Raw genomic sequence first — 23,791 nt, 5'->3', positions numbered from 1 at the left:
TTTAATGCCTACTTCAACCAATAAGCAACAAAAACATTAACAAATTCTCATTATTGACCAAATAGTCAAACCCCCACTAATAAAACACTCCCAATCATTTTTCTACTTACATGCACAATAAAACAAATAAAGGGAAACAGTTTTAAAATTCAGATTCTGGCACTGACTGACACTTCTTAAAAATAAATCAGATAAACACTACTTCTGAGAACCATGTAAAAATAAGAATTTTTATAACTGAATACCTAAAAAAATTTAATAATTTAATCTTTAATATCAACATTAAACTTTCCTTTTATACTGATGTCAATATTCTTAAATTGATATTTTACTACTTCTGGCATTGATTATTTTAACACTCATTTAAAATACTCTTAACAATTGATGTTAAATATGAATATTCCTTCTAATTTTCAAAATGTGTCTGAAGCTATCAAAGAGCTGATGTGATAGTGAGAAATCAATGATTCAAAATTGGAAAAGGATGGAAGTCCAGGTTGGAGAGTAGAGCTTTTGGCTACTTTTGCCACCCAGCCGTCATCTACTCATTGCAGAGAAAACAGCTGAGAGGGTGAAAGGTGCTTTTTGACAAACTCAGAAGGCTGAAAGTACAGAGATTTATGTTCACAGACAACCAAACAAAAAGAGGAACTAGGTAAGCCGCTTACTCCCTTTTAGCTACAACACTGAAGGACTACAAGCGAAGAGTAACAATAAACTAAAAATACATTGGCCCTCAGAGAGATTGAAGATAGGCTTTAATCATCTCAAACTCTGAAATATGACGCATGTAATCCTAAATTATAAGGGCTCCAAAGCACCAGACAGAAGTAAATACATATCCTCTCCACAGAAAGACATTATCTTGGCTATAAATAATTTTTTAATATTTTTATTGATTATGTTATTACAGTTTTCCCAATTTTTCACTCTCTATCCCCCCTCCTGCTGTCCCCACAACCCTCCAACGTCCTCCCGCCCGCCCTTAGCTCATGTCCATGGGTTGTACACATAAGTTCTTTGAGTCCTCGATTTCCTGTACGATTTTTTATTTTTCCCCATCTAATTTATGCCTACTAACCATGCTTCTTCTTCCCTGTACCTTTCCCCCCCATTCCTCCCTTCCCCCTCCCCAACTGAAATCCTTCTGATGATTTCCATTTCGGTAGTTCTGTTCTCCTGTTCTAGTTGTTTGCTTAGTTTTTGTTTTTGTTGTTTTTCTTTCTTTTATTCTCTTAGGTTCATTTGTTGATAGTTGCGAGTTTGTTGTCATTTTACTGTTCATATTTTCTGTCGTTCCTTTCTTAGATAAGACCCTTTAACACTTCATATAATAATGGCTCAGTGATATGAACTCCTTTAACTTGGCCTTATCTGGGAAACACTTTATCTGCCCTTCCATTCTAAATGATAGCTTTGCTGGATAAAGCAATCTTGGATGCAGATCCTTGCCTTTCATGACTTCAAATACTTCTTTCCAGCCCTTTCTTGTCTGTAAGGTTTCTTTTGAGAAATCAGCTGGTAGTCTAATGGGAACTCCTTTGTAGGTAACTCTCCTTTCCTCTCACTTCTTTTAGGATTCTCTCTTTATATTTAATCTTGGGTAACTTGATAATGTGCCTTGGTGTGTTCCTCTTGGGGTCCAACTTCTTTGAGACTCTCTGGAAGTCTATTTCCTTCACCAGATTGGGGAAGTTTTCCTTCATTATTTGTTCAAATAAATCTTCAATTTCTTGCACTTCCTGTTCTCCTTCTAGCACCCCTGTAATTCAGATATCGAAACTTTTCAGGTTGTCCCAGAAGTTTGTAAGAGTCTCTTTACTTTTCTGAACCCTTGTTTCTTTGTTGTGTTCTGGATGAATGTTTATTTTTTTCCTTTTGTTCCAAATTGTTGCTTTGAGTCCTGGTTTCCTTCCTGTCACTGTTGGTTCCCTAAACATTCTGCTTTATTTCACTCTGGGTATCCTTCATTCATTTTTTCATTTTTCAACCAAGCTCGATCAGTTGTGAGCATTTTGATTACCAGGGCTCTAAATTCTCCATCTGATGGGTTGGGGATCTCCTCCTTGCTCAGTTGTCTTTCTGAGGCTTTGCTCTATTCTTTCATTTGGGCCATATTTCTTTGTCTTGGCACAACGGATAGGTTGTAAAGGGGCAGAGTCTTAAGTATTCACCCAGCAGGGCAACCTTCTTGATGGACTGTGGCACTGCCTGTAGGGGAAGAGCCAGAGATGGAACAATGCAGCTCCCCTGCTCCTCTCTAGTGCACTTTTTTAAAATTTTAATTAATGTATTTTATTGATTATGCCATTACAGTTGTTTTATTTCCCCCCTTCATTCCCCTCCACCCTGCATATCCCCCACCATTCCCCCCCTTTAGTTTATGACCACGTGTCTCAAGTTCTTTAGATTCTATATTTCCCATACTACTCTTGCCCTCCCCCCTATCTATTTTCTACCTACTCTCTATGCTACTTATTCTCTGTACCTTCTTCCCCCTTCGCCTCCTCCACTCCCCTGTTGCTAACCCTCCATGCGATCTTCATTTCTATGGTTCCACTTCTGATCTAGCTGTCCTCTTAGTTTGCTTTTGCTTTAGGTGTGATTGTTAATAACTATCTAGCGCACTTTTCAACTGACTCTCACATAAGACTGGAAGCTTCTCCTACCACTGCAACCAACATAGCCCACAGCCACCTTTGAGTCTCCTTAAGTCAGCCCCTCCCTAGCAGCCTGTCAAGCACAGGAGCCAGCCCCAAGGTCCGCTGCATTGCCGAGGGTTTTCTGAGTCGGCCAGCACAGTACACTGCCCTAGCAGTCTGGTTGTTCTAGTTGATTTTTTTTTCTTTAAGTCCTTTGTTGTCGGAGTTCCATGCAGTTTGATTCTCTGGTACTTTTGGTTGTTTACTGATTTCAGATTGGCTGTTACCCTCCTTTTGGTTGTGCAAGGAAGCGAAAGGTCTCTACCTAAGCCTCCACCTTGGCCAGAACTCTCAATAATTTCTAGTATTAGTTCATTTCAGTGTAATAAAAAATACCAAACACATGAGAGTCAAGACAGCATGAAGGAAAACCAGCAGAATCAAGAGAAAAAAACAGCCCTGACCAGTGTTGCTCAGTTGGTTAGGCATTGTGCTGAAAACCAAGAAGCCCCAGTTCGATTTCTGGTCAGAGTACATGACTGGGTTGCGGTTCCCCCAATTAATTAGTTGTATGCAACAGTCAACTGATGAATGGATGATTCTCACACTGATGCTTCTTGCCCACTCTTTCTCCCTCCCTTCCCCTTTCTCTAAAAATAATAAATAAAATCTTTAAAAAAAAAAAAACACCTGGGGAGCAAGTTGCAGTGGTGACACGGCACAAGGAGCCTGCCTGTGCCTAGCTGGTGAGACTGTTAGCTAGAGGTGGACACAGCCCTGCCCTGTAAGAAATGGAACAGTCACTGCCACCTGCACTGGAGCCAAGGGGCTGAGCTTATGCAGAGTCACCACATGGGCAGTCACTGATTCCTCTCTTTGGTGCTGAAGATTATTGGCCAGAGAAGTCTTGATGGTTCAGTCCAGTCATGATGGAGATTTCCACACAGCTATTGTTCTATACAACGAAGCTCTGGATGTTGACCCTCAGAAATACCTTATACAGGAACAGATCTGCAGCATATATGAAAACCCAGCAGTACCACAAGGCCTTGAACAACACAATCAAAGCTCAACTTCTCAATCCCAAATGACATAATAAGGCATACTTCAGACAGGCTGGTGTTGTCCTCCAGTACCTTGGACAGCATGCCAATGCCCTGGCAGCCTTGGCATCTGAACTGGGTTAGAATCCCCAAAGTCTCCAGCTTTTGCTAGGGATGGTAAGATGCTGCCATGAAAACTCCCATGATAGATTCTGTCAAGCCCACTTGTCAGCAGCTCCAGGAAATGAAACTGGACAAGAGTCCCTTAGTGGTCCTGTCTGTGGTTGGGCAGGAACTCCTGACGGCTGACCATTATGAGGCCTCTGTGGTTGTCTTATAAGCTGCTCTGAAGATTGGCATCCTCAGCATCAAACTGAGAGGTTCCCTTTTCTCTACCTTGAGCAGTGCTCACTGGTCTCTTGGAAACATGAAGAGCACCGGATACATGCAGTAGGACTGGGACATAGCCAAAACCTTAGGTGACCAGACAGGAGAATGCCAAGCTCATTGGAGTCTAGGCTTTGCATCTTCTCCAAAGAAACTTATCAGAGCCCTGATTGGTGTGGCTCAGTGAGTTGGGTGTTGTCCTGCAACCAAAGTTTGCTGGTTTGATTCCCATTCAGGGCACGTGCCTGGGTTGTGGGCCAAGTCCCTGGTTGGGGATGTGCAAGAGGCAAGTAACTGGCGTTTCTCTCATACAAATGTTTCTCTCCCTCTCTTTCTGCTTCCCTTCCCTTTCTCTCTAAAAATAAATAAATGAAATCTTTTTTTTAAAACAAAATTATTGGAAGACTCTCACTAACCAGAGGCATCAGTTGTACTCACCATGAAACTCAATGATCAACAGGTTGTATTTGAGTGTTGCTTCTTGCCTGTCTGAAATTAACTGGAAACCTTTATTTCCATATCCCTGAAACTAGCCACCAATTGTTAAGACTGGAGTTAATATTGGTTAAAGAAATATATAAAATGCCTAAAGTAAACTCCTGCAATGATACATATTTTGTTTAGGTTCAAAGTTTTAGTTGACAATCTTCTGGGATTTAACTCAGTTAAATGTGATGTCTGCTCACAAAGCACCTAATATGGCCAAGATTCTGAAACCCTAAAGGAGGCAGACTGGTATAAAATTGTGGAAGCTTTTGAAACAGGTGGAACACAAGTTGGCCCCTGAATGAGATAGAGAAACTGGTTATATGGGGTTCTAAAACCTGGCGGGACACACTTCTTCCTGTGGAAGAGGGGGAGAGATTTGAACTGTGCACGTGTGATGGCCAAAATTGCCCCCTTGCTAAAAACACGGTGTTTGAAAGAGGGGCAAAGGCAAACATGGCCAACACTGGCCCTCACTGGCTGGAAGGCTGGGTGCTTCCACTGGCTTGTGGCACCCACTGGATTCTGGGAGAGCACTTTTGAAACTGAGCTGGCTGGGAAGTGAAAAATCAGTCGGTTTTGTCCCCTCACCCGGGTTCAGAGGGGTATGTCATCAGTGGCCAGTGTGGGCCTGTAAGTAGAAGCCTGGGACATGGACTCCAAATGATGTGTAAAGCTGGATAGTGACTGGAGACCAGCTAAGTCACCTACATTTATGATACTTTGGGGTGGAAAAGAGGTTCCTGGAGCAACCTTGAACTGAGCTGGCAGAGGGTCAGAGTGATTTTCCTCTGGGTGTCTTAGAGGGAATGGGGTTTGAGGTAGAAACTTGTCATTACTTCCAAAGACCTTGGTGATAATAGTCAACACTGTGAACAGATTTTTGTTCTTGTATTATTTTCAGTTCATGAACCTGTGTAGTAGTTGTAATGAGACTATATTTGATGCCATACTTCTTATTTCCCCTTACTTTTGCTACCCAGATATTTTAGGCAGAAACTTGCCATTAAATAAAGGATTCCTTTCTGTTCCACTGAACTCTGTCTTTGGAGATTTGCCTAGTAGGCAGTGAGTGGTAGGAACCCCACCCTACTGGTTGGGCTCAGTAACAATAAGACAGATCCTGCCTTTAGCAAACATCAGGTATTTTCCACTATCTTGTTCAGTACCGTTATAGGGTTTTAGCTTTTAAAAAAGAATATTAGTTTTATTCAATTATATAAGAAATCCATGAAAACAACCAAGAGTAAGCCCACCATCCTGTTAATATGTTGGGTAGAATCTTTTGGTCATGTAATCAGTTATAATTGTTTGTATCTATTCAAAAAAAATTTGAAATCCTATTATCATACTGTTTTATAAGTTGCTTTTCCATTAATATTTTCTACTGATTTTTACACATTTCTTCAGTTTATAACATGTTCTAATTCTAAAAAAAAAAAATCTGTATACCAAATTTTAGGCTCAGGCATCAAAATATGATTATATTCAAATATATCCAAGACAAAACTGAAAATTTCTTCATGGAACTGCAAACTCTACTAATAAACCCAATAAAAGTACCAGAAACAAAATCAAGATTTTTTTAAAAATCACTGGGTAAAATGTTTTAGACATGTTTTAGACATGAAAACAGAATCAGAGGGCAGTAACAAAATAGGTAGAAGAAAATACCCAGAATATTAGTACAAAAACACAAAAGACATAAATAGTATAAGCAAACCTAACACACACGTCACAGAGAAATGAGAGGAAAAAAATATTATAAATGCAACATTTAAAATGATAATACTGAAAAATTATCTAAAAACTTTCAAAAAAGATGATGATGAGTCATAGACCAAAGAATCATAATAAATCCAGAGTATACAAAAATAAATCCATGCCTAGGAACATTAGTAAAACTACAGAAAACCAAAGAGAAAGAGAGGGGCGTAGAAGACAGACATAAAAAATCCTTAAACTATCAAAAGGGAAGTCATCATCAAAAGAACCAGACAAATAAAGCCTATACATATCTTTAAACAAATTTCCACTAACACCACACAATTTTCCTCAGGCAACAGGAAAAAGTGAGCCGAAGACGAAGCTCCAAAATAAAGAAAAAAATAAAGCATGATAAACACGTAAATACTTTCACTGGATATTGACTGGTTAAAATAATAAAAGGGTTTTTTTTCAGTTGAAATACACATGACTGTTTACATCAAAACTTTAAATGTTATCTAGCAAAGTTTTCAATGTATGTAAATTTAACTCATACTAAAACTATAACAAGACTGGGGAAGGAACAGGAAGAGGGCATCTATTCAATTTCAAGGTTTCTACATTTTGTGGAAAGTGGTACACACAGTACACTGAATTCATTGGTACAATAATTATAATCCTCAAAATATTTAACTAAGTATTAAAATTTCTTTACATAAAAAATATTGACAATGTTCTTAGTGGCTTTTCCATACAAATGGCCTGTCTTGGCTCAAGCTTCAGACTTTCCTAAATCTCTCAAACAAGCAGCACCTGGCCTCAGAATACCCTGTGCCTCTTGCGAAGTGGCCCCAGGCCCAGTACTAGCAGCAACTGGCCTCTGTTTGGGGCTTGGCCTGTCCTGGGTACCTCCAAACCCAACACAAGTAGCAGCCTGAAGACTGCTTTGTAGCTCATGCTGGGTGGACCTGGACAGAGCACAGGTGGCTGCTGACCTTGGGCTTCACCTCATAGGAGGCCCCAGAGCCAGGGCACCCTGTGGACACCTAGAGACCACACCAAAGCATCACCCAACCACCTCCACAAGTAACACTAAAGGGTCAGACTCAATGGGCATCAGAGCCCTGCTGAAGTAAGTCCTACTCCATGGAACGGAACCCTAAACAGTTTCCTCCATGGTAGTACCAGCCGATCCTTGCAGCCACTCAGCCCAAAGGGTAAATTCTTCCCATTGACAGGCCGACAGGAATCAAGACTCAACTACAACATGAGGGTATACACAGCCCACCCGGGGTAGGTGTGTATGGGTCACACCTGGAGCGCCCAGCTCAGGAAAAAGCCACTGGAACCTAATGAATAGAAACAATTACTGGGAGGCTGTGAAAATTAGGAGGAAAAAAACCATGTATCAAGTGAAAGATCAGAACTCAAAAAAAAAAGTCAACCATACAAAACTAGAGACAAGCAACCCACTAGATGAGCAATTCAAAACACTGAGCATGTAAGGATGCTCAATGAACTTAGAGGAAGAGTAGATGAACCTTGAGAGAACTTCAACAGTATAAAAAAAAACATAAAAACCATTAAAAAAGAGCTACTCATAGGTATTCGCCAGGGCAGGCTTCACAACTGTGTGTAGGGGAGGGGTCAGGGAGGGAGCGATGCCGCGTACTAGGTCTCACCCTGTTTTCAGTCACTTCCAGCTCCTCTTGCAAGGGACTAGAGCCCTTCCAGCTGCTGCCCTACTCTTGATTCCCCAAGAGAGTAGAATTGCATACACTCTAAGACCTCAGAGGCCCCTCAAGTGGACTCTCCTGAGAGACTGGCAGTTTCATCCACCCCTGCAACCCCCATAGGTTTTATAGTCAGAGGTTTGACACTTTATTTCCCAGTGCTGGAGCCCCAGACTGAAATGTCTTTCCTGGAGCCGGGATTGCTCACTCCACGGTTGTCCCAACTTTTATACACACACAACTGAAGTACCAACCCTCCCACTAGCCCTACTTCACCACACATCCTCTCTACCCAGGTTACCCATCTCCACCCCTCCTGTCTGGATGAATGTTTCTTCTTTAACTCCTTCTTTGTCAAACTTCCACACAGTTCAGTTTTCTGGCAGTCACTCCTTACAATATAATAGGTATGCAGACAAATTGAGGAGACAAAGAAGTTATGGCCCAAATGAAAGATCAGATCGAAACTCCAGAAAAAGAACTAAGTGACAAAGAGATAGCCAATCTGTCAGAGTTCAAAATACTGCTAATGAGGATGCTCAGAGAAAAAACTGAATATGACCACAAAATAAAGGAAGAAGTTAAGGCTATTCAAAGTGAAATAAAGAAAAATATACAGGAAACTAACAGTGAAGAGAAGGAACCTGGGATTCAAATCAATGATTTGGAACAAAAGGAATGAGTAAACATTCACCCTGTACACACAGAAGAACCAAGAATTCATAAAAATGAGAAGAGCTTAAGAACCTCTGCAACAACTTCAAATGTACCAACATCTGAATCATAGGAATGCCAGAAGGAGAAGAGAAAGAACTGAAAAATTTACTTGAAAAATTAATGAAAAAAGATTTCCTCAATGTGGTGAAGGAAATAGACATACAAGTCCAGAAAGCACATAAAAGTCCCAAATAAACTGGACCAAAGAGGACCATACCAAAACAAATAATTAAAATACCAAAGGTTAAAGAAAGAATCTTAAAAGCAGCAAGAAAAAAGTAAACAGTTACCTACAAAAGAGTTCTCATTAGACTATCAGCTGATTTCTCAGAAGAAATCTTACAGGCATGGAAGAGCTGGCAAGAAGTATTCAAAGTCCTGAAAAGCAAGGACCTACATCCAATATTACTCTAACTAGCAAACCTATCATTTAGAATGAAAGGGCAGAGAAACTGCTTCCCAGACAAAGGAAAGCTAAAAGAGTCCATCATCACCAAGCCCTTATTATATGAAGTGTTAAAGGGACTTATCTATGAGAAAGAAGATCAAAACTATGAACAATAAAATGACAACACACCCTGGATAGTGTAGCTCAATGGACTGAGTGCAAGCTGGGAACTAAACGGTGACCGGTTCAATTCCCGGTTGGGGCCCATGCATGGGTTGCAGGCCAGGTCCCAGTGCGGGACATGAGAGAAGCAACCATGCATTGATATTTCTTTCCCTCTCTTTCTCCCTCTGTCCCCTCTCTCTATAAATAAATAAGTAAAATCTTTTTAAAAAATAAAATGACAACAAGCTCACAACTATCAACATCTGAATCTAAATAAAACAAAAACAAACTATGCAAACAACTAGAACAGGAACAGATTCATAGAAATTGAGATTGCATGGAGGATTATCAGCAGAGATGGGGAAGGAAGAGAATGGGGGAAGTTGTACAGGGAATAAGAAGCATAATTGGTAGGTAAAAAATATACACGGAGAAGACAACCACACCTAAAACAAAAACAAACTAAGCAAACAATAGAACAGGAACAAAACCACAGAAATGGAGATCACATGGAGGGTTAGCAACAGTGAAGTGGGAGAAGGAGAGAGGAGGGAAAAGATACAGAGAATAAGTAGCACAGATGGTAGGTAGAAAATAGACGGGGGGAGGGCAAGAGTAGTGTGGGAAATGTAGAAGCTAAAGAACTTATGACACATGGCCATGAACTAAAGGGGGGGAATGTGGGTGGGAGGGGTGTGAAGGGGGGAAATGGGACAACTGTAATAGCATTATCAATAAAATATATTTCTAAAAAATAGATGTAAAGGTTAAGAATAGTACAGGAAATAGAGAAGCCAAAGAACTCATATGTACAAACCATACACATGAACTAAGGAGAGGACTGCTGGAGGGAGTGGGCAAATCAGACAGAGGAGGGCAAATGGAGAAAAAATGGAATAATAGCATAAACAATAAAATACACTTTTAAAAAAAGGACCAGTCAGATACTAAAGATATCACTAACTAAAATGAAGAATAATTTACTGGGAATTAACAGTAGAGTGGATGAGCCAAGAGTGGATGAGCCAAGAACATAACGAAGCAAAAAACACCTAATCAGAACAATAAAAAGAAAAAGACAAAGAACTTATAAGCATGACCCATGGACATGAACTAAGGGGGGATTACTGGAGGGAACTGGGGGGATACTGGTTGGAGGTGGAAAGCAGGGGAAATTGGGACAAATGTAAGAGAATAATAGACAATATGTATATTTTAAAAAACAGGAATATGTCCATAATTATTATTCAAAAACGAATTTGTTAAGATTTCATTGGGATAATTTCTGTCATTCATGTGTAAAGTAACAACTTTTACCAAAATTTTTCATTTTAAAAGGCCATAGCCCTTACATGCATATAAAATAAATAACCAAAATATTACAATGTTTAAAGAAACAGAGAATTAAAATACATAACAAAAAGTTGTGTGTCAACAGTCAGATAAATAAATTTAAAATTTCAGAAGAATTTCATTGAAAGAGGGTGAAAGCACATATTAACATTAAATTTTGTCAAGTTAATAGAGGCTGTAGAACAATAATATAAAGTAATCCAAAAGAAACCTCTACACACCTACTAAAATGGCCAAAATCTAGGACACTGACAACACCAAGTGCTGATGAGGATGAGGAGTAACAAGAACTCTCACTGCTGGTAGGAATACAAAATGGTGTAGCTACTTTGGAAGGCATTTTAGCAGTTTATCACAAGAACTAAACATACCCTTACCATATGATCCAGCCAATGCTCCTTAGTATATACCCAAAGGACCTGAAAACTTATGTCCACACAAACGTCATGTTTATATATGGCAGCTTTACTCATAATTGACAATTTATTACAAACATCCACCACACACTTCCATATGCTATAGCACATGCTCTTTGATATATACTCGAAGGAGCTAAAAACTTATGTCCACACAAACATTACGTTTATAAAGAGAGGCTCTATTCATGATAGTCAAAACTTTGAAGTAACAACAATGTCCTTCAATAGATGAATGAATAAGTAACTGAAATATATCCAAACAAAAAACAAATTAGCACTAATAATAAATGAGCTGTCAAGCCAAAAAACACATAGAACAAACTTAAAAACATATTACTAAGTGAAAAGTCCATGTGAAAAGGCCACATACTATCTTATTCTGGAAGATGCAAAACTATGAAAACAATAAAATGACTATAAACTCGAAACTATCAACAATGAACCTAAAAATGAACCTAAAAAACTAAGCAAACAGCAAGAACAGGAACAGAATCACAGAAATGAAGATCACATGGAGTATTATCAGTGGGGAGGGGGAACATGGGGTGGGGAAAGGTACGGGGAATAAGATGCATAATTAAGCATAAAATAGATGGGGGTAGGTTAAGAATAGTATAGGAAGCACAGAAGCCAAAGAACTTATATGTACAACCAACCCATAGACATGAACTAAGGAGGGAGAGTAATGCTGGGGGGTAGGGGGTCCAGGGCGGAGGGGGGATAAAAGGGAGAAAAAATTGGGACAACTGTAATAAGATAATCAATAAAATGTACTTAAAAAAGGAACAAGACAAATAGAAAACATTTAGTAAAATGGAAAGTTTAAATCAAAATCCAAATACACACACACAAATACACAAAATGTAAATGGATGAAAATTTACTTCAATTAAAGAAAAAACAGACTTGCTAAAAAGACAACTATTTGCTGTTAATAAGGTAACTATCACTTGAGAGATATTACAGAAAAATTAAAACTAAAAGGAAGATTTGCTACTTGAAAACAAATACTAATGGAAAGCTGAGGTAGTTATGTTACTAACATTTGAGATGTACTTTGAAGCAAAAATACTATCAGGGAAAAATGGGTATTCCACAATGATAAAAACATCAACTTGTAAGAATACAGTAACTCTAATTGTGTAAGCAACTAATAACAATCAAACATGTAAGACAAAACCTGAAATGATACAATCATAGTGAGGAATATTAACATACTTTCTTCAGCAAATGCCAGAACAAGTATTCAACAAATCAACAAAGATATAGAAAATGTTAATGTAAATAACAAATATGACCTTAAGATATATAAGACTACAGAATTTGCCCTGGCTGGTGTAGTTCAGTGGATTGAGTGCGGGACTGCGAACCAGAGTATCGTGGTTCGATTCCCAGTAAGGGCACATGCCTGGGTTGCAGGCCAGTTCCTAGCAGGGGACACATGAGAGGCAACCATACATTGATATTTCTCTCCCTCTCTCCTTCCTTTCCCCTCTAAAAATAAATAAATAAAATCTAAAAAGAAAAGACTACAGTATTTTTTTAATTAATTTATTTTCCAATTACAGTGTGACATGCAATATTTTATTTGTTTCGGGTGTACAACATATTCATTAGGCATATATATACCTTACAAGGAGACTGCAGAATTTTTTAAGGCACATATGGAACTTCTTTTTTTTTTTTAGGTTTTATTTATTTTTAGAAAGAGGAGAAGGGAGGGAAAAAGAGAGGGAGAGAAACGTCAGTGTGTGCTTTTTTCTCATGCAACCCCTACTGGGGACCTGGCTCACAACCCAGGCATGTGCACCAACTGAGAATCAAACTAGTGACCTTTCTGTTTGCAAGTCAGCACTCAATCCACTGACTCACACCAGCCAGGCTGGAACTTCTTCTAAAAGAACAACCATAACCACCCTGGCCATTGTGGTTCAGTTGGTTGGAGTGTCTGTCATTCTCCTAAATTAAAAGGTCACAGTTTGGATTTTCAGTCAGGTCTCATGCCTAGGCTGCAGGCTCAGTCCCCAGTCACAGTGCATATGAGAGGCAAACTATTGATGTTTCTCTTTCCCCCCTTCCTCTCTCTCTAAAATCAATAAGCATGTCTTCTGATAACGATAAAAAATAAGTAAATAGAAAATGACCATAATCTAGCCATAAACAAAGTCTCATAACATTCCATAGGACTAAAATCAAAAGAGTGTGTTTTCTGAAAACAATGAAATTTAAACTAGAAATTTATTAAAAGATTAAAAACCTCATGTATTTGGAAATTAAGAAGTAAATGTCTTAATTATCAATGGGTCAAAGTAGTAATTAGAAAGAAAATTATAAGAGTTTTAACTTAATTAAAATGAAAATTACACCTAAATTGCAGGATGAACTAAATTTCTTCCTAGATATATAGTTTTAAAAACATACATTAGAAAAGACTGTGAATTAATGAGCTAATTAAACTTCCATCATAAAATTTTAGAAAACATCTAAATAAACCCCTTATTTAGTATTCCTTAAAGTAAAAGGAATACTAACAAGAAGCAGCAAAGCCAAATGAGTAAACCCATAGCTAGACTTAGGAAAAAAAGATGGTCCAATTAACCAAGGTCATTTTAAACTCTAAAGATGCTTAAAAGATTACAAGGTAATGAAGAACTTATAGCCAATAAATTTTAAATTTAGATGAAATGGGTGAATTCCCCAAAACCACAACTTACCAAAACTATCCACAATAAAAAATAAAAATCTTAAATAACCCTTTAATTGCTAAAGAAAATAAGTGCCTAACTATAATCTTTGGAAAACAACAAACACAAACATTTTTGCTAGAATATCCTACCAAACAAGAATAAAATAATGCCTCCCATATCTGTGGATTTCATTCACATCCAGATTCAACCAACCTCAGATTGAAAAGAGTACTTTCCGGGAATTCCAAAATGACTGCATAGTAGGTGAAAACTATACTCACATGCTCTGGACTCCAAACTGCATTTATATCTAAGTCATAGAGTGATCAATCTGAATAACCAACTGAAGGCTAGCTGAAGTGAAGTATTAAAAGCAAGGATTTACAGAAGAAGCCACACAGACACTGATAAAAAGGACAGAGATGCAGAAAGGGCTACCCGCAGCACCAAGGTGTAGCAGTGGTCACAGGGATGTCAGGGCTGCGAAACTCTCTCCCCACAGGAGCATGAAATCTCAACCCTGTGCAGAAAGGCCCAACACAGAGCAACAAAAATTGCCTGCATAGCAACTGGTGGTGAAAATCAGTGGGGATTCAGTCCACCTGGGAGATGGGAGACCCATATGCCACCTTTTCATGAGCAACCACTCCTACTATTACAGCACCAGCCAGGGGGGTGTACTACCCAGTCTCCAACTAATGGAGAGCCTACTCTGCTGTACTCTGATCCTGAGGAGGGGTCTGCTGGCTACAGATGGCATTGACTGCTGGGGCCCTCTTTTTCTGTGGAGGCTCTTAGTGGGGATGCAGACAGTGACTAAACTTTGTAGCTTTGGAAAGAAGGCCAGTCTCCCCTACCTCAAGCACCCTGCCAGCACCTCTCCCCTACCTATTGAATCACTTAGTTGCCCTACCCTGCTGAGTTCACCTGAGCAGGGGAACAGAGTGCCACACAGAGCTGGGACTTTTAGACTGTGCCTCCCAGGGGCAGAGGTATATAACTACAACACAGTGGGGAGGACCACTCCTATTTCCCTTGACAGCTCACCCTGCACAATCCTAGGAAAATGAAAAAAATGCCTGCCCAATCCTACAGGCTTCAGGTACACCCACAGTGGGGGACTGTTTGGATCTACCCTTCAAAGTCCCAGATACCTAGTACTGCTGTTGTTAATTCTGCTGGTGGGGGAACAACAGGTGCAGCTCAGAACTGGGACAAAAAGTAAATCCCTCAGAGGTTGTCTGAGACTGTAACAAGAGCTTAGTTCTCTCCTGCAGGCTGGGCCAGCATCATCCCCAATGGAAGATTTTTTCCCCTCTGTTCCACTGAGCTTGCTTCTGCAGAGACTACTACTGGCTGCACCAACTTGAATGAGCAGCAGCCTGTTCACGGAGACGAGAATTGAAGACTATTGTGGAGACTGAGTCCGCTGGCTCTGGAGTAGGGGCCACCTTCGCTGCACTGAGTGCCTGACTGCACAATCAACAAACAGGGGACTCTCTAGCCCCGTTGAACTGAAACCAGCTACCATGCCCTACTGAGCTCACAACCTGTGGAAGGGCCTGTGATTCACACCCAGCCTGGGCCCACTCTACAGCCTTTCTTCAAAAGGCTCTGGAGGAAGACCAGGCAATCTCAGGAAGAGGCAGAATAGCTGACAGGTGAGGGCAAACCTCAGGGAGCCTCCTTCCTTTTCTGGATCTTCCCTCAGCTCTAAACTGGAGGAAGACAACCCTTATACATGGGATTTGCCCCTCCCATGAAAAGTCAAGAGCAGTAGACATGCCACAAACAGTAAACACCAGAGTAGCTCTACACAGGTACCCCAAGGCCAGTTATACACATCTGACATTGACTTGTACCTGAACCCCACTCAAGTGGACTCAGAACCAGAACAGACACTATTGGGCTTCAGAGCACACCAGAGCTCAACGCAACTAGCCACACAAGCACCATACCCAAAGGAGGATTCTGGAAGGTACCAGACACTGCTAGGAACAACTCCACCTCAGGGACAGCCCCTACACAGTGACTCATACATGGGGATCCAGGTTTGCCCTCATAGGCAGCCAGCCTGACCAACTCCAAACACAAAAGGGCCAAAAGCATTCAAGACTCAACTGCAACAGGAGGGCACCCAGAGCCCACAAGAAACATTCCTGGAGCATGGAGCTCAGATGATCTGAAAGATTGTGCTACAGAGCCCAACAAGACACCTTCATCATAAAGCAATCCTCACAAGTTTCGAAGACATCGGAAATCTACCTAATACACAGACAAAATGAGTAGGCAAAGAAATATGCACCAAATGAAAAAACAAGGAAAATCCCCAGAAAAAAAAAATGGAAACAACCAAAATACCAGATACAGAGTTTAAAAGCAATAGTTAGGACTTTCGGCCAAGATGGAGGCATAGGTGGAAACACTGTGCCTCCTCGCACAATCAAGGTCAAAAACAAGAAAGTTTTAGTAACAAAAACGCAACCAAAACACAGAAAATTGAACTATACGGAACCCTGACAACAATGAACCATTCAGCTAGACCAATAAAGCAGGCGAAGGATCGAGCAGTGAGACGGACCAGGCAGGCCCCAGAAGCGGGAAGCAACAGAGGGGACCGTCATTGCCCCTCCTTGACCCCGCCCCACATACAGCATCACAACCCAGCAACTGAATTGCCCCACCCTGGTGAACACCTAGGGCTCTGCCCCTCATATGTAACAGGCGCAAACAGACCAAAGCATCATGGCTCAAGAAGAACTCAAAGCCCCAGAGCCAATAACTCCAAGGGACCAGAAAATAGCCAATCTACCAAATGCACAGTTCAAAACACTGGTGATCAGGATGCTCACAGAACTGGTTGATTTTAGTCACAAATTAGAGGAACATATGAAGGCTACACTAACTGAAATGAAGGGAGATGCACAGGAAACCAATAGTGATGGAAAGAAAACTGGTACTCAAATCAAGGGAGTGGACCAGAAGGAAGAAAAAAATGACCAAACATAAAAGAATGAAGAATCAAGAATTCAAAAAAAACGAGAAGAGGCTCAGGAACCCCCAGGACATCTTTAAACGTTCCAACATCCAAATTATAGGGGTACCAGAAGGGGAAGAGGAACAGCCACGAGTGGAAAACTTATTTGAACAAATAATAAAGGAGAACTTCCCCAGTCTGGCAAAGGAAACAGACTTCCAGGAAATCCAGGAAGCTCAGAGAGTCCCAAAGAAGTTGGACCCAAGAAGGAACACATCAAGGTACATCATAATTACATTAGCCATGATTAAAATGAAGGAGAAAATACTAGAAGCAGCAAGAGATAAGGGGACAGTCACCTACAAAGGAGTTCCCATCAGACTGTCAGCAGATTTCTCAAAAGAGACCTTACAGGCAAGAAGGGGCTGTAAAAAGTATTCCAAGTCATGAAATCCAAAGACATACAGCCCAGATTGCTCTATCCAGGAAAGCTTTCATTTAGAATGGAAGGCCAGATAAAGTGCTTCTCAGATAAGGTCAAGATCAAGGAGTTCATCATCACCAAGCCCTCATTATATGAAATGTTAAAAGGACTTATCTAAGAAAAAGAAGATGAAAAATATGAACAGTGAAAGGACAGCAAACTCACAGTTATTAACAACCACACCTAAAACAAAAGCAAACTAAGTGGACAGCTAGATCAAGGGCAGAACCATAGAAATGGAGATCACATGGAAGGTTAGCAACAGGGGAGTGGGAGGGGGAGAGGCAGGGAGAAACTACAGAGAATGAGTAGCATAGACGGCAGGTAGAAAATAGATAGGGGGGAGGGCAAGAATAGTATGGGAAATACAGAATCTAATGAACTTGAGACACGTGGACATAAACTAAAGGGGAAGAATGGTAGGGGGGAATGGTGGGGAGGGTATGGTTGGGGAGGGGATGTGCAGGGTGGAGGGGAATGAAGGGGGGTAATAGGACAACTGTAATGGCATAATCAATAAAATATATTTTTTTAAAAAAGCAATGGTTATAAGGGTGCTCAAGTACTTTAGGGAAAGAGTGGATGATCTCAGTGAGAAGTTAAAAAGAAAGTAAGCATTAAAAAAGGCAATTAAAAAAACAGTCAAAATGAAGAATACAGTATCTGGAATTATGAATACACTCAAAGGAATCAACATCAGGACAGATGAAGCAAAGGACCGAATCAGTGATTTAAGTAACAGTAATGACCTAGGGAGAGCATCAAAAGGAAAGAGAACTTTAAAAAATGAGAAAAAAGTCTGGGACATCAAGCATAAAAACATCCTCATCCTAGAGGTACCTAAAGGGAAAGAGAGTGAACAAAGAAGAGAGAACCCATTTTAAGAAATAATGGCTGAAAACTTCCCTATAGGTTCAAGAAGCATAGAGAGTACCAATCAAGATAAACCCAAAGAGACTCACACCAATCCATCATAATTAAAATGGGAAAGGTTCAAGACAAAGAGAGAATCTTAAAGGCATCGAGAGAGACAATTACCAACAAGACAGTTCCCATAAGGATGTCAGCTGATTTCTCAACAGAAAGACTTCAGACATTAAATATTCAAATTGATGAAAAACAAGGATCTGCAACCCAGACTACTCCATCCAACAAGACTATCATTTAAAATTTAAAATGAAATAAGGAGCTTCCCAGAAAAAAATATTCTGAAGGAGTTCATTACCTCCAAACCAGAACTGTGAAAAATGTTAGAAAGACAGCTTTAAGAAGAAATACAGCCCTGGCTGGTGTAGCTCAGTGGATTGAGCACGGGCCTGCAAACTAAAAGGATCGCAGTTTGATTCCAGTCAGGGAACGAACATGCCTGGGTTGCAGGCTAGTTCCCAGAAGGGGATCCACGAGAGGCAACCGTACATTGATATTTCTCTCCCTCTCTCTTTCCCTTCTTCCCCTCTAAAGATAAATAAAATCTTTTAAAAATACCTTAAAAAGAAGAAATACAAAAAGAGGAGGAAGAACATAAGTATAAAGAATAAAGTGGCAATAAATAACTATTACTCTTAAATGTAAACAAATTAAATGAACAAAGCAAAACAACAGGGTATCTGAAAGGGTAAAACATGACCCATTTATGTGCTGTCTACTAGAAATACACCTCAGAACAAAAGAGACATACAGATAGAAAGTGAAGGAATATAAACAAATTATTCCATTTTAATGGAAATAAAAAAAGCTAGAGTAGCAATACTTATATCTAACAAAATACTGCAAAAAAGGTCAAAACAAGGTCACAACATAATACTAAGAAAATCAATCTAATAAGACAATATAAACTTTGTAAAGATATGCACCCAACATAGGAGCACCTAAATATAAAAAGAAAATCTTGGTGGACATTAAGGAAGAGATGAATAGCAATACAAATACAGTTATAGTGTGGGATTTTAACAACCCATAGTCATCAGACTTCTGATCAAAATGAAGGAATAGATAGATACACTTTGCCTCCTCGTCAAACCACAAAAAAAATTACAACTAAATCTCAAAACAAGTAACATCCAAAACCATCAGAAAATTGAGCTGCATGGAAGTCCAATAACCAAGGATTTAATGAAGCCCCATTCATCCAATGGGTGGAAGGGGCGGAGTCACAGATATGGGCGAGAGGTACCATGATGCTGTGAAGAGGCAGCGGCAGCAGAACAGACAATCCCACCCTCATTTATGGTGGATAAAAATCAGAGGGAGACCTTGGGAGCAATCAACCCCAGCCCCAGAACAGACCACACAACCCAGGGTTCTAGCACTGGGAAGATAAATCCGGTAACTTCCTGATATAAAAACCAGCAGTGGCTGGGGAGGCAGAAAAAACTGTCAGATCCTCAGGAGATTCCATTTAAAAGGCTAGCATGGTCTTACAACATATGCTAACCCACCCACTCTGACATTCAGCACCAGAGCAAACGCTTGAAGGGTGCCAGTCCCACAGAGAGAGTAGGTGCAATGACGGAAAATGGGGCAAGTGGTGGGAAAACCCCCAGAAGCCAGGCAGCAGTACTGTCCCTTGTTTGATCCCACACACACACATAGAACCACAGAAACAACACAGGGAGGCTGCCAAATTGAGGAGACAAAGAAATACAGGCCAAATGAAAGAACAAAACAAAACCACAGAAAAAGAACTAAACGAAACAGAGGTAGCCAACCTATCACATGCAGAGCTCAAACACTGGTTATCAGAACCCTCAAAGAACTCACTGGGTATAACAACAACATAAAGGAAGAAATGAAGGTTACGATAAGTGAAATAAGGAAAAATGTACAGGGAACCAACAGTGAAGGGAAGGAAGCCAGGCTTCAAATAAACTATTTGGAATATAAGGAAAAAAGAACCATTCAACCAGAATAGTGAGAAGAAAACATAACTTTAAAAAATGAGGATCAGCTTAGGCACCTCTGGGACATCTCCAAATACTCCAACATCCAGAATCATAGGGATGCCAGAAGAAGAGAAAGAAAAATAATTTTAAAATGTATTTGAAAAATTAATGAATGAAAATTTCCCCAATCCAGGAAGCACAGAGTCCTAAACAATGCTCAGACAAGGACACAAAGAGGACCACATCAAGACACATCATAATTAAAGTGACAAAGGATAAAGCTAAAGAGTGAATCTTAAAAACAGTAAGAGAAAAGCAGAGTTACCTACAAAGGAGTTCCCATCAGACTGTCAGCAGATTTCTCAAAAGAGACCTCAGAGGCAAGAAGGGGCTGGAAAGAAGTATTCCAAGTCATGAAATCCAAAGACCTACATCCAAGATTACTCTATCCAGCAAAGCTCTCATTTAGAATGGAAGGGCATATAAAGTGCTTCCCAGACAAGGTAGAGCTAAAGGAGTTCATCATCACCAAGCCATTATTACATGAACATTAAAATGGCAACAAATTCTCTCACACATCTATTTTTCTCTCCCTCTCTTTGTCCCTTCCCCTCTCTCTAAAAATAAAATCTTTAAAAGGACATACAGAAAATTCACTATCTTAAATCATGTTTATTTGTACAATTTACTCCAGGTTTTTCAATGCATTCTCTTCTTTATCTTTTTCTACAACACATAACATACAATACATTCTACTCACCTACCTCATTTTTGTCCATCTTTCCTCACCATAATATAAGCCCTGAGGGCATGAAACTCTACTTCGTTCACTTATTGCATATAGGAGGTACACAATTAATGCATATAGGAGGTACACAATTAATGTACTGATGACAGAATGTCAATTTTCTATAAGTTAATCTATAAATTCGAGACAATCATAAAAATACTAAAAGTATTTTTAAAAATTAACTTGATAATCATCTGTGGTGTCATGTGAATTTTATGTACACCCAATATGATATGATGAGAAGAGGACTTAACCTTTGTGGTATGCTTTCCCCAAATCCATAAACCCAATCTAATCATGAGAAAAACATCAGACAAAACCAGCTACCTGGCCAGTACTCCTCAAGACTGTCAAGGTCATAAAGAACAGAAAAACTGTTAGAGACCAGAGGAGATGAGACACATGGCAACGAAATAAAAAAGGATATTGATGAAAAGGTTGAATTAAAAAAAAATAGAGTCAGTTAATAGTAACTGTCAGTTTGTTTTGACAGAAACACCATAATAATTTAAAATTTTAATGGGAGAAAATGGGTAAAGGTATACAAAAACTCCCTACTCTATCTTTGCAACTGCTCTGTATATCCAAAATTAATACAGAACAAAAAGGAATGTAAACAAATTAAACAAACTGATTAAAAAATTTATTAAGGAAAAACTGAACAAGTAGAGCCAAGAACAGCACTGATAGTTTTAAAATTTTTTAATTAAAAATAAAGAGGACAAGAGACAGGGGGATGGGGATAGAGAACAAGAAAATAAACAAGATATTAATGAAAAAGGCCTAGTCCTATAAGATATCATAAAAACAATGTGGTACTGGCTCATGAAAAGACGTATCATTGAATAAAATTAAGTCATCAACCATATCACATGCAAATTTAGTATACAAAAGAAGCATATCATTTGAAATTAAGAGGCAAAAAATGGATTATTCAAAATAGGTATTTAGGGCAAAGGTACAGTCATTTAAAAGAAAAACAAAAGACAAAACTGTACTTGAACAACAATTAAGATAAATTTTAAAAAAAGAAAAACAAATAGCTGCACACCTCATACTCCATGTTAAACTGAACTCTGAATAAAATATTAATCTAAAACTTTTAAAGCTACCTTCTAGACAAAATCTGATAAAATTTTTAAATCTTGATGTAGAAATAGCCCTTCTCAGTAACCAGAAGGGAGAGGTACAGGGCATAACAGGAGAAAGAAGGGGAAGGAACATGTATAAAGGACCCATGGACAAAAGCCAAAGAGAGGTAGGATTGAGGGTGGGAGTGGGGAATGGGTGGGGAAATGGAGGCAACTGTACTTGAACAACAACTTTTAAAAAGAAAAGAAATAGCCCTTCTAAGTATGCTACAAGTCAAGAAAATATTTTAAACATTAATTAATACGATTATGTAAATTTTAAATTAATTTCTGTACGGCCAAAATCAAAATCAAAACATGAACAACTATCTGGGATGAAAAAATTCTTAAATTCATACTACAAAGGACTTACTTCCCTAATACTGTACATCAAGAACTCTTACACAACGAACCAAGAGTGTGATGTGAAATGCGCAAAGCAAAAAATGAGGTCAGAATGAATACTTTACATAAAGAAAATACAAATAAGCTTTCAAGCATATGAAAAGTTGCTCAACTTCTCTCATAGTATGAGAAATACAAATTAAAGTTACATGGATTTAATTTTTACATACCAGATTGGCAAATACACAAATATTCTTAATATTGATAGAATAGGTTAAGAGCTAGACTCTAAATTCTTCTTTCAGACTCTTGAGAAAAATACTTTATTGTTTAACTTCTTGCAATATCAACCCTGAAGACAGATGAGCACCCTGTAGGTCTGCCATGTATTTACAACTTATCCAAGAATGCTCTTTACCTGCTATACTTGCCTGTCAGGAGTGTATATTGTATGACTTATAGTTTATGGTCTACAGCCACATTAAAATAGAAGAGCTAGTCACAAAGACAGAGGCTGTGTGATTAACAGACATTTTTAAGCTGAGGGTCCCCAAACCTGGTGGCTTTCCTGTGACCATGTGTCATGTACTAACATTAGCTTCTGGTCAACCTTACACCAAAATACCGGAGACACCAAAACCTGCCTCAGAGTTAGGAGGCCTCCGTAACACTGAAAATGAGTGTGCTTTTCTTTTCTAAGATATTTAGGGTTGGATAAGCCCATTATGACTTGTGAGTTTCATCAATAATCCAAAACTGAAACCCACTCAAGGTGGTCATACAACTGTGCCGAAGAAAGCATGAAGAAAAGACTCTTCTCATGTACTGTGAATAAAGTCTCAAATAGTACAATCTCAATAGAGGGGAACTTGGCTAAAATACAGATTTCACAAATTAACAGTAAAAATCTGTAGAAATTAGATACATGTAACCCACTAACCCAGCAATTCCACTTCTAGGAATTTTCGTCAATAGCTAATCACTGCCCTAAGATTAAACTGTACGTGATTATTCAGTGTTTAAAAAAGACTGACAACAATTAAATGTCAGTCTTTTCTATCAATAAGAGACTGTCTATCAATAAGAAACTGGTTAAACAACCATGACTAATTTATTCACTTAAATATTATGCAGATGTATATGAGAAAAAGAGCTCTTTATTATTTCTGTGTAACGATCTCCATGATATATTACTAAATGAAAAAGGAATTTGTAAAACAACATCCCTAAATTTCTGTAAAAATGTGTTTGTAGCCCTAGTTGGTGTGGCTCAGTTGGTTGAAGTCTCATCATGTAAACCAAAAAGTCATAGGTTCAATGCCTGGTCAGGGCACATACCTGAGTTGAGAGTTCGATTTCTGGTTGGGACACATGCAGGAGGCAAGAAATTGATGTTTCTCTCCCTTTCTTTTTTTTTTTTTAAAGATTTTATTTATTTATCTTTAGAGGGGAAGGGA

The 23,791-nt window shown here is 39.1% G+C and overlaps 1 protein-coding gene across 9 annotated transcripts in view; it reads right to left on the bottom strand.

Moving 5' to 3' along the window:
• Positions 1 to 23,791, bottom strand: part of MLLT10 (MLLT10 histone lysine methyltransferase DOT1L cofactor) — a 251,441-nt gene that overhangs the window by 164,042 nt on the left and 63,608 nt on the right. The gene's annotated exons all lie outside the window — the stretch shown is intronic.

Source organism: Sturnira hondurensis, unplaced genomic scaffold, assembly GCF_014824575.4.
Source record: "Sturnira hondurensis isolate 20B ecotype Veracruz unplaced genomic scaffold, ASM1482457v3 Scaffold0009906, whole genome shotgun sequence".
NCBI lineage: Eukaryota > Metazoa > Chordata > Mammalia > Chiroptera > Phyllostomidae > Sturnira > Sturnira hondurensis.
Note: the sequence above shows the minus strand (reverse complement) of the source record. Positions and strands in the feature narration are given on the sequence as shown.